This window comes from Rousettus aegyptiacus, unplaced genomic scaffold (assembly GCF_014176215.1).
Source record: "Rousettus aegyptiacus isolate mRouAeg1 unplaced genomic scaffold, mRouAeg1.p scaffold_m13_p_13, whole genome shotgun sequence".
In the NCBI taxonomy this organism is placed as follows: domain Eukaryota; kingdom Metazoa; phylum Chordata; class Mammalia; order Chiroptera; family Pteropodidae; genus Rousettus; species Rousettus aegyptiacus.
Genome location: NW_023416288.1, coordinates 27,234,871 through 27,250,415, shown reverse-complemented (window position 1 = coordinate 27,250,415; position 15,545 = coordinate 27,234,871). Strand labels below are relative to the sequence as shown.

The following is a 15,545-nucleotide window of genomic DNA, read 5'->3' as shown; positions in this document are numbered from 1 at the left end:
TCAATATGATAAACAATGATATAAAATTATTATTTTACTTGCATTTTTATGAAATGTTTTTACATTATATATGTATCTCTAGTTCACTCTCTATTAAATATTAGATAATATTTCATAAAATTTATATTTTCCAAGTATAAGATTTATAGTACAGTGTTTTTACTTTTAAGTGAAATGCAAAGCTGATGTGTTGCATGAAAAAATCTGTTTCAGGTAATGGTTCAAATGTAACTTTTCAAAACTACAAAAACTTGTAGTTAGAACTCCCGGGAAATACTTTTTTTAGTTATTATTCTTTCTTAGAATAGAGATTATTTCTCTCAACAGGGTCAAGGTTCAGATTCAATCTTAAGTGTAATCTTTAAAATTTTTTTCATTAGATAGACATTGTCTGGCAGGTTCTAAGACCATTTTCATAGAAAACTGATGATAAGACAAACTCATTTATATTTTTACTTTTTCTTATCTCCTCTGTAGTTTCAGTGTTTGAAATCCCCTACCTTCAACTTAAGCCTTAAGCTTCTGCCTAACCTCTTGATCCCATTATTTTTTTGGCTCTCTCCTGTATCTTTGTATTTTCTACTCAATAGTTCCTTCTGTTCAGTGTATAAGAATAATAAAATCCTTCCTATATAAATGAAACTTCTTTTGCCTACACATCTGCCTCTCATTAAACTATTTTTTCTTATTTTTTCTTCTTGTTCAAACTTCTTGAATCCATTTTTTAACAGTTCTCAACTCATAGACATTTATACATAATTGTAACTTATTTGCATTTACTTAAATTGCTCCTGCTGTGGTCACAATTAATTGCCTATTTACAAATTTAACGGGTTATTTTCCATCTTTATCTTACCTGACCAAGCTACTACTTTAACTCTTGACTTCTTTAATTTCTGTATCTGCTTGTCATTTAGAACACTTTTTCTCATCTCCTTTAATGTGTCTAATGCTATCTTTGTAGGCCCTTTATGGCAGCTTTTCCTTTGCTGCTTTGTTTCAAGGTTGCTGTTAAATTCTTCTTGACAATTTGATCACTTTGCCTACTTTCCTAATAGAATTTTATAATCTTCCTTTTGTTCTCCTTTTTCTTCTTTTGCTAATAGTTTAAGGATGTTTTCTCACCATCCTTTGGGCTCCATTATTTCTGATGAGAAGTCAGAATTAGTTTACACAATTCAATCATTGTTTCTTTGTATGCAATGTCTTATTTTTCTCTATTGACTTTCAAGATTTTCTCTGTAGATTTGATTTTTAAAAAGTTTATGATGTGCCTTCTTTGTATTGTTTCTGCTTGGGCTTTGCTGAAATATCTGAATCTGTAAATTTAAGTCTTTCATCAAATTTGGATAAATTGTAGACACGTTTTCTCCAAATATTTAAGCTCCTTTTCTATTTCTTTCTGGATTGCAATTACACACAGTTGTACCTTTTTCTATGGCCTCATGGGTCCTTGAGACTGTTTATGTTTTAAATCTATTTTTCTCTCTATTATTCAGGTTGGATTATTTCTTTGAATTTATCTTCAAGTCTACTGACTCTTCTGGCATCTCCAATCTATTGTTAAATATATCTAGTGGGTTTTTAAAAAAATTTTGTTATAATTTCTATTTGGTTATTTCTTATGTTTTCTATTTATTTCCTGAGATTCCTCGCTTTTTCAATCATTACAGGCATATTTTCCTTTATAATTTTAGCATTGTAATAGTTAATAGCTGCTTTGTTTGCTAATAATTCTTGTTTACTAATTATAACATCTAGATCTCTTGGGGGCCCATCAGTATTGATTGTATTTTCTTAAGTGCAAGTCAAATGAATCATAGTTCTTTTTTTTTTCTTTTTTTTTTTGTAGATTTAGTAATTTTAGAGTTTTTCTGGAATTATGAAATTAATTTGTAATGATTCTGGATTCAGTTATGCTCCTCTGAAGGAATTTGTTATTGTTTTTTAGGGTGGTAGGTGATTTTGCTGAATATCAACTGTAAGCTATTTCGCAGGGGTGATAAAGAGGTGAAATCTCAACTCAGTATTATTTATTTTAGCTCAACCACATGGAATCTGTTCTTTGCATATGTGGTTCAGAGGTCAGCCAGATATTTTAATACAGTTGGTTTCAAAATTTGGGTCATCTTTTTTTTTTTTCTTTCAGGTACCTTCCCTCCATATTCGAGTTGCTGTGGTTACCCTGAACTCTATCCTCTTCAAACCAGTAAAACTAAATTTTCTATACATGCTTCAGCCACCTAATATGGCACTGACTGTAGCCTGCCTTATGCTATAAATTATTAACTGGGAAACTTATCAAGTGCAGTTTTCTGTATGTAATTGTTGATCCCCTCTAGTACATGCCTGCTTTTAGCCACTGTCCACTGCCTCCTATAATTAAAAAAAATACATAATATATATGTATACATACATACATATATAATACAATATAAATAACATATAGCATATATAATAATTATATATAATATAAATAACATATTTCTAAATTTATAGGCATTTGCAGGTGGTTTGGAGTGAGAAGAAATATTTGGCTACTGTTGAATTCTGGAAGCCATCACAATATTATCTTACCTACTCTTACACTTTTACATCCCCCACCCTGCCACCCCCATGGACACCACCTGCCTAACATTCAAAACAGATCATTATTTCCCTGACAAACTTGTCCCTTTGTCTGTTTGTCATCTCAAGTTATAAAATCTATCAAGTAACCAATCAGGCAAAACATAGCTTTTCCTCTATCTTCCCCACACAAAATCCTATTATTTCCTGACTATATTCAATATGTTTATTTTTTGTTCACAGTAAATAGTGCTTTGTATAGGCCCTTATTATTTAATCGTGATATTCTTTATCATAAAAATTAATGTATTTTCATCATCTAATAAATTTTGAACTCTGTACTGTTTTGTAAAGCCTTCCTTGATCAATCTCAGCTTGCTTTTCCAGTTATTCTTCTGTCTCTCCATCCCTTTTTGTACCAAGTTACTTTTATTCTCTTAAAATCCAACATATTTTATATCTCTGTTCTTATCAGAAAGTGTTTCCTTGGAAGTAAAGTCTATTTCATTCCTTTGTCCTTAATTTTCTTAATTTTGCCTTGTTTTAAGAGTTAGTTTACCCTCATCTTGAGGTATTATCTAGAATGGGCTATGTGCTCATTTTGTGTATTTTTAAATGATATTTTTCTTTTCTCTGACAATCTATCTATACTGTGATTAAGCCCTCGGCTCATTTTCTATTTCGCCAGTGATTGGAAGTAACTTTTGTGTATGAAACTTTGTCTTATTTATTTTTGTATTCACAACATCTCACATAGCAACTTATTATATATATATAATATAATATATAATTTTGGTATTAAGAAAGTGATTTTTGAACTGAACCGAATGCCATATCTTTATTTCTCATCTACTATAAGAAATATAAGAACTGGGCTGCTCTAATTTTTTTTTAAAAACTTTAAACATCAATAAGAATTTTTACCATTCTTTCTTATTACATTAAAAGAGGGGGAAATCTCTAATTCTTAGCTCTAGGTTTATATATTTGGTGTAAAGGGATATATCTTATAGGTCTCCTTGGTCAAATACAAACTCACATTCAAATAAGAAAGTTCTTTTTATTTTGGTTTGCATCTTTGTTAACTTTATAAAAAAAACCCTATTTAATGAACCATGAACTGACTTCAAATAGCATAGCATTAACCAATGCAGAAGAGGAATAAGAAGAAAGAGTTAAACTGTGGCGAGAAAAATAGGAGCCTCAAAAAGACAAAGATGGACAAAAGTAGGCTTTAGAATCCACTGTTCTTGATCAAATATGCAATAAGTTTACTGATTCCATGTCACAGAGCAGAGTTGTACTCCATGCCTGGGTTCCACACAGCCCTGATAGTGCTTTATCTTGTAAATGGAGGAGACCCTCGGAAAAATATCGTAAAGTAAAACAACATGGTATAAGATTATGAGAATTTAATGAAGGTTCCTTTGACAATTCTAGCCCACAAACTCTTCTATACATAAAACGCATGTCTATTTTTCCGCATCAATTATTATACACATAAACTGTAATTCATTGTAAATTATTTATTATAATTTTGTTTTTCTTGATTGAATTGTAAATGCTCTTAAGACAGAGTGTATAACTTGCACTATTTGTTTAACTCCATGTGTCTAATACATTGGTTATGCTCCAAATATATACCTGATAATTTTAAAATTTTGCCTCAATGAACATTCCCGAGAAGTCAATGAGCCATCAGTGCATATGTACCATACCCATCTCAGGAGTCCTCACCTACCTCACCAAGTTGGGGAAATAGCTACACAGGGCTAATGGCACTTTTTTTCTTATTGCGTAATTTATGGCACTGCAGGACTGAGAGACAAAATGTATTTTCTCTCTTATATTTAGATCATATGCCTCTAAACCCTAGATTCTTTGTATGCAGAGACTGTGACTCTTTAATATTTTACCCCCAGTGCTTGGCACATAGTAGGTGCTTAAGACATGTTTGAATGAAATAACCAGAAAGAAAAATCTAGGTCACTGACCGTTAAGGAAAATCTCGACAATGTTACGAAAAGAACAGACTCTGTGGTAGGAATTCAAATCAGTCAACACAGGCAGGTACAGACCAAATTTTAGATAAGTTAAAACCAGGAACAATTCCCCTTTTGTGGGAATTTAATTTTAGTTAGGTCTAAGGAGTTTCAGATCACACCTGTTAATTGATGTTGGAACTTGACAAAGTGAAAAAGGAGTGGATTTCAATGATACAACAATGAAAAGGATCCCTCTAGCTTATCTTTTTGGTATGAGTCATTCCTTTCCTTGTCTTCTTTCTGTTTTTAAATATTTCCAGGTAGCAAGAAGAAGCACAGTCAGCACAATTTCTCAATGTTGTAACTGGACCATTATAACACCAACCACAGTCACTTATAGAGTACACTTTCAGGGCACTCTGTGAGATGAACCAGACCTGGCAGCTTTGGCTGTTATAAATGGCTGTGGTATGATATATTTGCAAATATATAACCATTGAGGTAAGCCTTCTGTCTGGGAGAAACTGAGATAAGAGTCTGGTGTTTAAATTATAGCACATTGTGAATAAATAGCCAATGCAGATATTAGTATTGTGACAAAATCAGGGATTTGTTCGAGTTATTGAATATGACATTCATTTTCTTACTGCTAGGTGAAGGCGGCAGAAAAGAATGTTTTTGCTAAATTGGGTCTATCACTTTAAAATTTACCCTAATCAGCCAATGCATAAAGAGAGGAATATTGGATTTTTACAAAAGAGATCCCTTAAAATAAAAGGATTGTAGGTTGTAACGTTCAGAAGCCAGAGAATTCAACTACTCTCATTTGTTCTTCAGGTTTTCCTTAAATTGGCTTACAGATTTATCTACAATTCATTGCACATGGATATTTTTGTCACTGCATATTTTACAACAGCTGTGATCCTGATGGGGATTTAGTCAACCAAAGGCCCCTCTGCATGCAAGCGGTCACCAGGCAGCTAATAGTTTGAGGGCTGAACGACAGTAAAGTGAGCAGAACCATGCAGCTGCAGACCAAATGTAGGATAATAACTAGCAGTTGGCCATTATGGGGTTAACTGCTGGTGTTCTGGTAAGTGTAAAAAAATGTTGAGGTCCTGCTCAAAAATCCAGCCAAAATTTGAACATTTCCATTGGGCCAAAGTAAAAAGTGCCTCTGCTTCTTTTTAAAGCTGGTGATTATTTTTAGGACACCAATCTTGTTACAGTGTCTAACACATATATTATTTATAATTTTTTTTTTTATAATTATGTTGTACTTTTCCAACATGCTTTTAATTTAAATAAGAGATCCTTGCAGAATATCAGCTTCTTAGTCTCTGGGGCTTCAGCCACTAGTGCTTGTGCCTTTATAATTTCCAGACTTGTTACATTTACTCTGGGAAGAATTTTTACCTACATTTGTTGAGTTAAAGAGTCATCCATTCTGTTGTTTTAAACAAATGAAATTGTATCACTGCAATGTCAGTCCAAACATGTGTAATTAACATGGAAAATATGTCTGAGCCATATTGGTCAAGATAGATGACTTCCTCGCATGACTTATAAACAGTTAGAGGCATAAAGCCAGGATGTCAAAACCAAGTTGTGTACCACAAAGGTTTATCTGGGAGGACTTTCAAATTACAAAGGAAAAAGAAAGGCAAAAATCAGCCTGCCATATTTTTTTAACAAGGAGCGCAGCTTTCTGCTATCTGTATAAAAATAAGCCTTCTGTCCTCCTTTTTGACATGTGTTACTCACACTGCAGAGGTCGAAACGGACACCTCATTCTTCTGGACATGTTCATCAAACAATATAATGATGCGTGTCAGAGCTTTCAAGTTATTCTGGCTGGAAATAGGTCTCTAATCTCCTTTTAAATTTTAATGGTGACTGTGTGCAGAATTCTCTGGAATTCTTTGATTAGTGGCCTAGACGCTAAAAAAAAAAAAAAAAGAGTTCCAACTCTATCCTCTATGTTTTCTGAGTCTGCTGAAAGCCCCCAGGCTCTGACTTTTTCTACTGTTGTTTTCCCAGGCAGTTATCCAATAATGCTACCAGCAAGGTAGTAGACCTGTAGCCCATAGGAACAAAGTGGACTTACCTGCAAATGCTTGGTTCCTGTGCTGGGTAAAATGAGCTAAACCTGAGTCTACCTGAAGATGCGTTGTGTCTTTAAGTATTTTCCAATCCTGGTTTTATGTTATCAGTGGCACCAATTAAAAATTTGATGTGCCAAGAACCTCTCAGGAAAGCCTACCTGCAACTGAATGACAGCCAAGGAGGTCTGGCTACTGAGGCACCATAACTTAGGTTAAAGAAAACTCAGTTTCACTATAGCCAGACCTCCCATTTCAGTAAGTGTAATGAACTGTAGAAGTTAGCAGACTTTAAAATTAATGACATTGGAAATTCCTTCTCTGAGAAATCCCTTGGTTCCATTCTGGTTTTACGCTAAAAAAAGATCTTGATCACTTGGTTTATGAAAGCTTGCTGTTAATGAAGTAAACTCATGTATCTTCTAATAGTAAAGGTCTTAAGATATGTGACTCATTTTTTAATTATCAAGCAGCTTAGGCTCTGCATGATTTTTGCATACAAGAGTGAAAATAAGAACAAGCGAGAGAGAGAGAGACAGAGAGACAGAAAGAGAGAGAGAGAGAGAGAGAGAGAGAGAGAGACAGAGACAGAGAGAAAGAGAGAGAGAGCGAGCACGCAGAGATAGATCTAGGAATATTTTGTTATACTATTTTAAAGGGAAAATTAATTGTTCTATCTCCTGAGGTTACCTGAAGCACGGTGCTCATTAAATAAAACTGCTGCCGAGGTCAGTTTCACTGTGGCATACAGGAAAGTTTTAGATGAACTTTTGATACCTGTCAGGGGAGGGGGGACTAACGTTCTGCCAACTACACACACTCACAGGCAGAGAAGGTAAATGTCCTACAACACATGGGCTCCCCAGGAGTTGAACAGAACTGGGAAGGCTTCACTTGTTCTTGGGAACATGGTAAAGCAATGAAAGCAGAAACGTATCTCTACTGTTCCATCTTTCTTGGCGTTGGTCGTCAGCATTCTAGAAATCCTTCTCTACCCTTCTTCCAGACCTTCATTCCACACCTCTGATAAGATCTGATAAGTCAGGCAGGACAGACTTGAATTTGAATGAATCATGGAAAAGGGACAGATTCTTTTCTGTTTTTACCCTGCTGGGTACCTCACAGGGATTCAAGGATGGACACCTCTATAACAGGATGGCTTCTGCAGTTACATCTAAGGGAAAGCCTATCTTTAGATGTCAGTTGCTGTCCTTTATGTGAAAATGGGCTAGTGTCCCCAGAGTCTTAGAGTCCACTGGCCAGACCCAAGCAGCTGGGTAGTTCTGCCCTGGATATTTAAGCTTAGCTGAACTTTGAATACTGTGGCTTAGCAGTTCTTTTTATGTGGATTGAAGGTCTAATAGAAGAGTATAAAATGTATTGGGTATCTTTAGAAAGGGAGGTAAGGAACATATCAAAACAGGAAGAAGGGTTCTATCTTATAGCCATAAACCTCATTTTTTTTTAAAGTACATGGCCTGATGCTATCATTAATGTAAGCAATGGCAAACAAATCAGAAAGTATAGTCCAGGAGATTCATTTTTGATCTTACAAAGTTGAAGACATAAGGTAGCAATTTACTGTAAAATACATTATCAGCCAAAGCTAACCTGGAAATGTTTTATACTCATGGTGTATACCTGTGGGCATATGGTTACATATGCATACAACAAGGGGTGAATCTGTCACCCTGAATATATTCAATATCTTGTGAAATGCTGGGCACTGGAAGTAGGTACCTGCAGCAACCACAGTATATGCTATAAGCATTTCGACTATCAAAATATTTGACACTTGGCAGGTACATTTAAGAATGACAACTCTTGGCAAGTTCATCTTATCCTTGCTCATGAATAATAAAGAGAAAAGAATATTTTCAGTCTGAGAGAAATAAGCAACAGGTGCTGAAGGCCCTGTGATGAAATTTAACAGGAGGGAGTATATTAAATAATGTGAAATAAGCAAACATAATTATAACGTGTTTATAATGAAAATGATAGCTCCTAATTCATTCTGGTCTAGACTGGTTCATATATCCCGGGGCCAACACACTAGGAGAGATTACGCCCTTTAAAAATAACAAAATGAGTAAATTTTTTAACAGTGTACTCATTTTGGGGATTCTAAACTTTAAGGGCAATATTTTCAGACGTGGAGCTTAAAGGGTCATCTCATATGTTCAGGGCTGTGGAGCCTCCAGTATGTCCTTATCTAGGGTCTGTTTATCCTTTCTTTAGTCTGAGGAAAGGAATCCAGTAAATAGTACTTTATTCTCATCTTTTATACATTCTGGCTCTTGTGAGTGATTATTTAGTGCATCAAGCCTGGTTTTCACCATGCATTTAAGATCTCTAATGTCAAGAGCAGTTATTCCCAACTGAGTCCTGTACTAGAAGCGAACAGTGATGGTGGTATGCTCCAAAGTTCACACATAATTGTCTCACTATAGTATCTTGCATCTAGTTCTTTGTTTGCAATATAACTAAGAATACAAGAGAACAATCTTGATAACTGTAGTAACATTGACTAAAATATTTAGGCTCTGAAGTCAGATATGTCAGATGCAGAATTCTTTCTAAATCCTTCATGTGTGGCTTTGACCTGATTAATTAAATTTCTTAAGCCTGTTTCTCTGTAAAGTGAAGATAATAAAAGTATTTACTTCACAGGCTCTTTTGAGGGTTAACTTAAATAATTCATTTACCTTAGTAAAATGTCACATTGTGATTATTTGGAAAATGTAAGTCACTTTTATTTGTTTCTAGAGTGGATTCCATTGAAAATAAAAGAGTAGGGGGATGGGTTAGTGAGAAAGATCATTTGGTATCCAGACTTCCCTAGATAAAATTTCCAGGATACACCTTCCATCTTTTGTTATGATCCAAGGTTTTGCTACTCTTGAGTGTGGTTGGTGGCTCGACAGCATCAGCATGGTCTGATTCAGAATCTGTGTTTTAATGAGATCCCAGGTGATTTGTGTGCACTTTAAACTTTGAGAGGCCCTGAGCTGTGTGCTAAGGCCCTTACATTTTGTTTCAGGTTTTCCTGATCCTTCACTGAATAATGTCGATCATTATATGTCTTTATTTTTGTTAGCCCAAATATTTGTTTTTTAAATTTCTGGATCTCTGTACAAGTTCTTGAGAATAAGTGATACTTTACTGATCCACATTATTTTAATGTTTTCTAATACACACTAGACCAAAATAGCCAATTTGTACCATCTCCCTTGCTTTCTTTCATTTTGAAACACTTAGCTACTCTCATTATCTGATGCCTGGATATTGATTTGCCTGTTTCTAGAGAAACTACCAAGATAGGTTTTACATTTCCCTCTTCCAATTTTGAAGTTGAAATATTATCTATATTAGGTTTTATGGCAGAAATGTAAGAAAAGAGATATGAGTCATTGAACGATCCTATAAATTATTTTCTTTTGTCTTCATTAACTCATGAGAAATTTAATCCTGCCTTAAGGAAAAAGTTTAGTAAAAAAAAAAAAAATTCAAGACAAATTTTGATCATGTACAATATGAGACTGCATTCAGTAAATTGGAATTAATTAATTCAAATTAATCATTACAAGAACATTTAGGTAAATATTTGCCAAGAAAAAAAGGTGATTACAAGTTTTCCCTAAACTTAGTTTTTTTCTCTCTTTTAAATAACAATTTAGGGTTACATATTGTATTTTGCCTTTTTAACTTTAAGACTATTATGATTTCAATTAATAGGGGTATTTTTCATACTGATATTTTTCACTTGCAATATGAGTGCTATCTCATAACAAAGACAGCTCAAGAATGTGTGTTAACAAATTCAAACACTAAATGAATTTTACAGTCCTCTGCGCTGTTCATTCTCACCTCATGAATTCAGAAGTGCTTATGAATTTGAAAGATTGCTGCTGGTGGATGATCTCATCTTCCACACTTATATAGTCTCTGGTTACATTTTCTCTCCTATAAATGGCTCCCCCTATACTTGGAGCCGCAGTGCCAAACTTTCTTGACAGACATAAATTACTGCTACCTCTCCCTTTCTCTCTCTCACTCTCTCTTTTTTTTTTTTTCATTTATATTTTATACTGTATGACAAACTGAAACACTAAGTAATGGATGGTGTTAAGGGATGGTGACTATTGTGTTTTCTTCCTACTTGGGGCATTCTGTATATCTTAGCTACTGAATTGAATGATACTAGAGATCAATCAAACAAGAGGATTTTAATTGTGTGTGTGTGGGGGGGGGAAGGAAGCTTTGGTTTTATACAGGCAGCTGCAAATTAGACTTTAATTGCTAACTGATTAATGTCAGGCAGATATGTAGTCAGGCAAATACGTAGCCAGGCAAAATATGAAAAGTATAGAAAAGTTAAAGTAGTAATGTATATATTTTCTCTTATATAGAGCATAGAAGCATTCACTAAGCTGATATTCCTGTTATAAACTCACTCAACTTTCATGGAAAAATATATTTTTTCCACTTTGGCAAAAGAAAGATGACCATGTCATGCCAGCCATAATACCTAATCTGTTTTAATAGGGAAGACAACAAAGCAAATATCTCTCTTCTACTTGGTTCATTTTTAATTTACAGGTTTTAAAACTATTTACCAACAACCTTCCTCCCTCCCTCCCTCCCTCTCTCCCTCTCTCCCTCCCTCCCTCCCTCCCTCCCTCTCTCCCTCCCTCCCTCCCTCTCTCCCTTCCTTCCTTCCTTCCTTCCTGTTTTCCCCCAAATAACCTTAACATTTCTCTCAAGGGGAACATCAGTTTTCTCCTCACTGTTCATGTGGTATATACTTCCTGAAAGTTTTCTTTTTACCCGTAAAGATAGAGGCTGTCTTATGTTCTGAATCTGACTGGATGCCAGTTTAAATATATATATATTTCAAAAGCGCCAATAATGGTAAGACTCTATCATTTCTTTCCTAAAATTTTTCCCCAAAGTTGGCCCTACATATTGGAAGGAAATGAACATTTACTGAGTGTCTACAACGTGCCAGAAATTTTCTGTACACGATTTCTTTTAATCCTCATAATAACACTGTGTGAGGACTGTTATTTTCTCTAATTCACAGTTTAACAACTGAAATTCAGACATTCAGAAACTTGCCCAACATCACAGAGCTACTGAGTCTGTGTTATGCTGGAGTGTGAATAGAGCCTTCCCCACTTTGTTCCACACCAGTGCCCTCTTAATTTTGCAAATGAGACCCATGAGGTGCAAAATGGTATAAATTGGTGTCTGCGGTTGGATTGGATAATAGGTCCTCTGACTCAGTCCATCCTCCTGTGCCATTGGGAATACAAAGATGAGGAAAATAACCCATGAAATGGGCCCTAAAATTCATAAAAATTCATATTAAAAACAAAGCTGTAATAAAATGTATCATATTTATTTTTTGAGGAATGGAATCTACAAAAATATTTCGAGTCTTTACTGAAAAAAAAAATCTGTGATTACTTATGTTTCTGTCTCTTTAATGCTATGAGTTTATCAGACCTCAGAGATGATGACTGTTATTTGTAAGGAATTTAGGATATGGTTGTAGGCAAAACAGTTTTTCCTACCTCCATGGAACTGAAGCATAGGTCAGATTATGCTGGACCCAACTCCAAATCTATAGCATGGATTTTCTATTTTCTGATGCTTGAGGCAGACTGTCCTAATAAATTTGTGCAATCGTCCGAGTAAACCTTATTTTACTCATATTTCTCTCTCTCTCTTCTCCCTTCCGACTCCAGAACTGTGTCATAGTAGGGATTTGCATCACATGAATATTTTTGCATATTTAGGTTAGTCTTTTCTTCCTCCCTCCAGAGTTTACATAGAACAAGAACTCCAGAATAGTGATAGATGTTTTACATAGCTGTTACTATTCTTACGGATGAAAATACAAGATTTAGTAGGTGAGAGTTAGACTGGGGAAAAGGATTGAAAAAGAAATCATCCCAATATTGCGTTAAGATTTCTTGTACGTATTGCTTCTGGAGATTGTAAACAAACAAACGAAAAATCTGAAGATCTCTCAGCCCCTGTAAACCCGCCTTAGAAGTGTGCAGAAAAAGGTTTTTATATCCCATACACTCAGGCTAGCTTGAATTACTCAAATATACTTTGTGTATTCCCTTCTCTTAATCTTTTTGTAAAATGTTCCCTCTGAAATAACTGTTTTTGCCTCCTCTCCTTCTAACAGTCAAGCTTCCATCCATCTCTCAATATTGGGTTTAAATACTACCTACTTCATTCAGCTCTCATGAACTGAGTATCAGGAAGTCCCTTCTGTGAGTGACTATAGCAGTTGGATCATAGGTCTTTTGTAGCGCTTACCACTAAATGTACTAAATTTGCAATATTTTATTATCACCTTATTTATAAGGTACATAATTGTTCCTATCACAAAATGTAACCCTCCTGTTATTTCTTACACTTGGCTTCCAGGATGCCATGCTTTCTCAATTTTCTTCCTCTCTCAAAGGCCATTTCTTGGTCTCCTGGTGTTTTTTTGTTTTTTTGTTTTTTGTTTTTTTTTGTTTTTGGTTTTTGGCTCTTCAGTCTGGACTCTTGATTATGTAGTAAAGCTCAGTTTTTGGACTTGATTGATATATTCTCTCCCTAGGTGATCTTATAGAATTTTATGACTTTAAATATCATCTATATGCCGATGACTTCACTCCCAAATATACGTCCACCCTGCATCTCCACCCACAAATTCAGATGGTTATCTCCACCTGCATGCTTAATCTTTTTCACTTGCATCTTCACTTGGTATTTCAAATTAAACGTATCCACAACAGAAATCCCAATTTCCCCCATGAAATCTGCCTTATGTCCTATCTTCCCTTTTATAGTAAATGACAACCAATACCTTAGAATCACTGATTCATCTCTTCTTTTTAATATGTCCAATCTTTCAATAAATCTTGCTTCTACTATCTTCAAAAACATATTTGGAATCTGACCACTTCTCAACATTCCATATCTATGATCTCAGTCTAAACCATAATCACCTCTCATATGGAGTACTCAATCGCTTGCTAACTGGCTTCTCTGTTTCTACACTCACATCCTTCAGAGGTATATATATTCAACAGAGCAACCAGACTGATTTAGGTTTTAGGTTAAAACTTAAATCAGATGCTGTCTCCTCTTGTTCAACCCCTCCCCAAATTCCCATCTCATTCACGATAGAAACCAAAAAGTCCTTATAATGGCTGACAAAGACATGTATAATTTGACCCTCTGTTAACTATGAGCTCATTTCTTATTACTTCCTGCCTCAGGCATCCATTTTTGGCATTGTCGACCTTCTGTATTTTCTTCAAGAATGTCCAGTCTTCTTTCACCTCGAGGCTTTTGCTGCTCCGTGTTGAGAAAGGTCTTCCCCCAAAGGCCTACATTACTTGTACCTTCACGTCTTTCGGTCTTTCTTCAGATTTCCCCATTATTTCCCCAAATATACAGTTTCCTTGTCATCCTGTTTAAAAGTCAAATCATTCCTCCCTTCTCTGCTTGTTCTTGTTTTTGCTTCTGTTTTGCTTTGTTTCAATAGCCTATATTTCACAGCCTAGATTCTGCAAGAGAGCCTGACTCAGAATGAATGCTCAATAAATATTTTCAGATTTGTTGAATTTCTTGGTGCTTTCTTTGCACATAGTAGGTGCTCACTATTTTTAAAATTTATTCAACAATGTAAAGCTCCAAATTATACTTTATACCAGAATAGGGAACACAGATTTTTTCCATCGCATAATTTTTTCATAGTTAACAAGAATTGAAAGTGGTTGTTTATCAGAAACAGGTGTGTTTCATCTGTGTATAGTTAAACGCTAGGTTTCAAAGAATGGAAAATTTTGGTCGTCCACAGCAGAAGGGACTATTGAACCAACAATAAGGACACTGAGCCAATGGCCAAGTTTAAAGAGTTAGTGCCACATAACTAGGAAAATGCTTGTTCAAATGCTCTAAGTGCACCTTTGATCATGTTTAATTAAAGAAATTATAAAACGCACTTTTCACTTAAAGTCGTCTTACTCCAACCACAATTAGGCAATCTTTTTTTCAAGTATAGGAGCCAAGAAAGATAAGGCATGGTGGCTTTCTACTCTAAGCCCCGTAAATAATTCTCTACCCCTGAAATGAAGCAGTTAACAATAAGACTATTTTTTTTAATGAAAAGGAAAAAAAATTTAAGAGTCATTCATACCATAAAAGGTATTCTGTCTTGATTCAGCTTTATTCTTTATTATTTTACCTTTCATATTTACCCTTTCCTCTCATTGAGAACCCTATGGCATGAAATTTCATTTCAAAGATTTAAAATAGGATACAGATTCCTAGGTAGGCTTCAGAGCAATTGCACAGAGCAATCTATCATGGGTTCTGTGACTCTCTTATACACCGCGCATCATTTCCCTGGGATCCAGTTATGTTTGCCCTCAAACTGGCCCAGTGCCCCTGCACGATGCTCCTTACCAGTGCTCCTTACCCAGGAATAACAGTATAACTGAAATAGATACCTCTTAAATTAGAAGAGTCAGTCAATTCTAATCCAATAAAAATGATTGGCAATTCTCAGAGGTTGCTGACTTTAGGATCTCGAGATAGAAATTCTTATCTTCATTGTCAGATACTTTTCTGCAATAAGCTCCAGACACAATTTTGAACTGCCTGAACAACTTTCAGCACCTTCAATGTAAGCACATAGTGGATTTACTGACAAAAGCATGCCGTGCATGTTATTTTTTTTTAAAATCAGTAGATTGGCAAAAATATCCTGGATATTTAAGCATAGCCTCCTTTGTCTCTTCCCCTTAACCCTGCCAGACCTCCCTAAGATATATGCCAAAGAGAACCTCCCATCCTCCTGTGTCTGTGATGAATG

General features: G+C 35.1%; 1 long non-coding RNA gene across 1 annotated transcript in view; it reads left to right on the top strand.

Annotated features, from left to right (window-relative positions):
* The first annotated feature begins 2,526 nt into the window (after positions 1-2,526).
* The window catches only part of LOC107521307, a 36,275-nt gene continuing 23,256 nt past the window's right edge, over positions 2,527-15,545 (top strand). The window contains exon 1 of the long non-coding RNA XR_004953906.1: positions 2,527-5,646. This is a non-coding gene — a long non-coding RNA (uncharacterized LOC107521307). The remainder of the gene's footprint in view (positions 5,647-15,545) is intronic.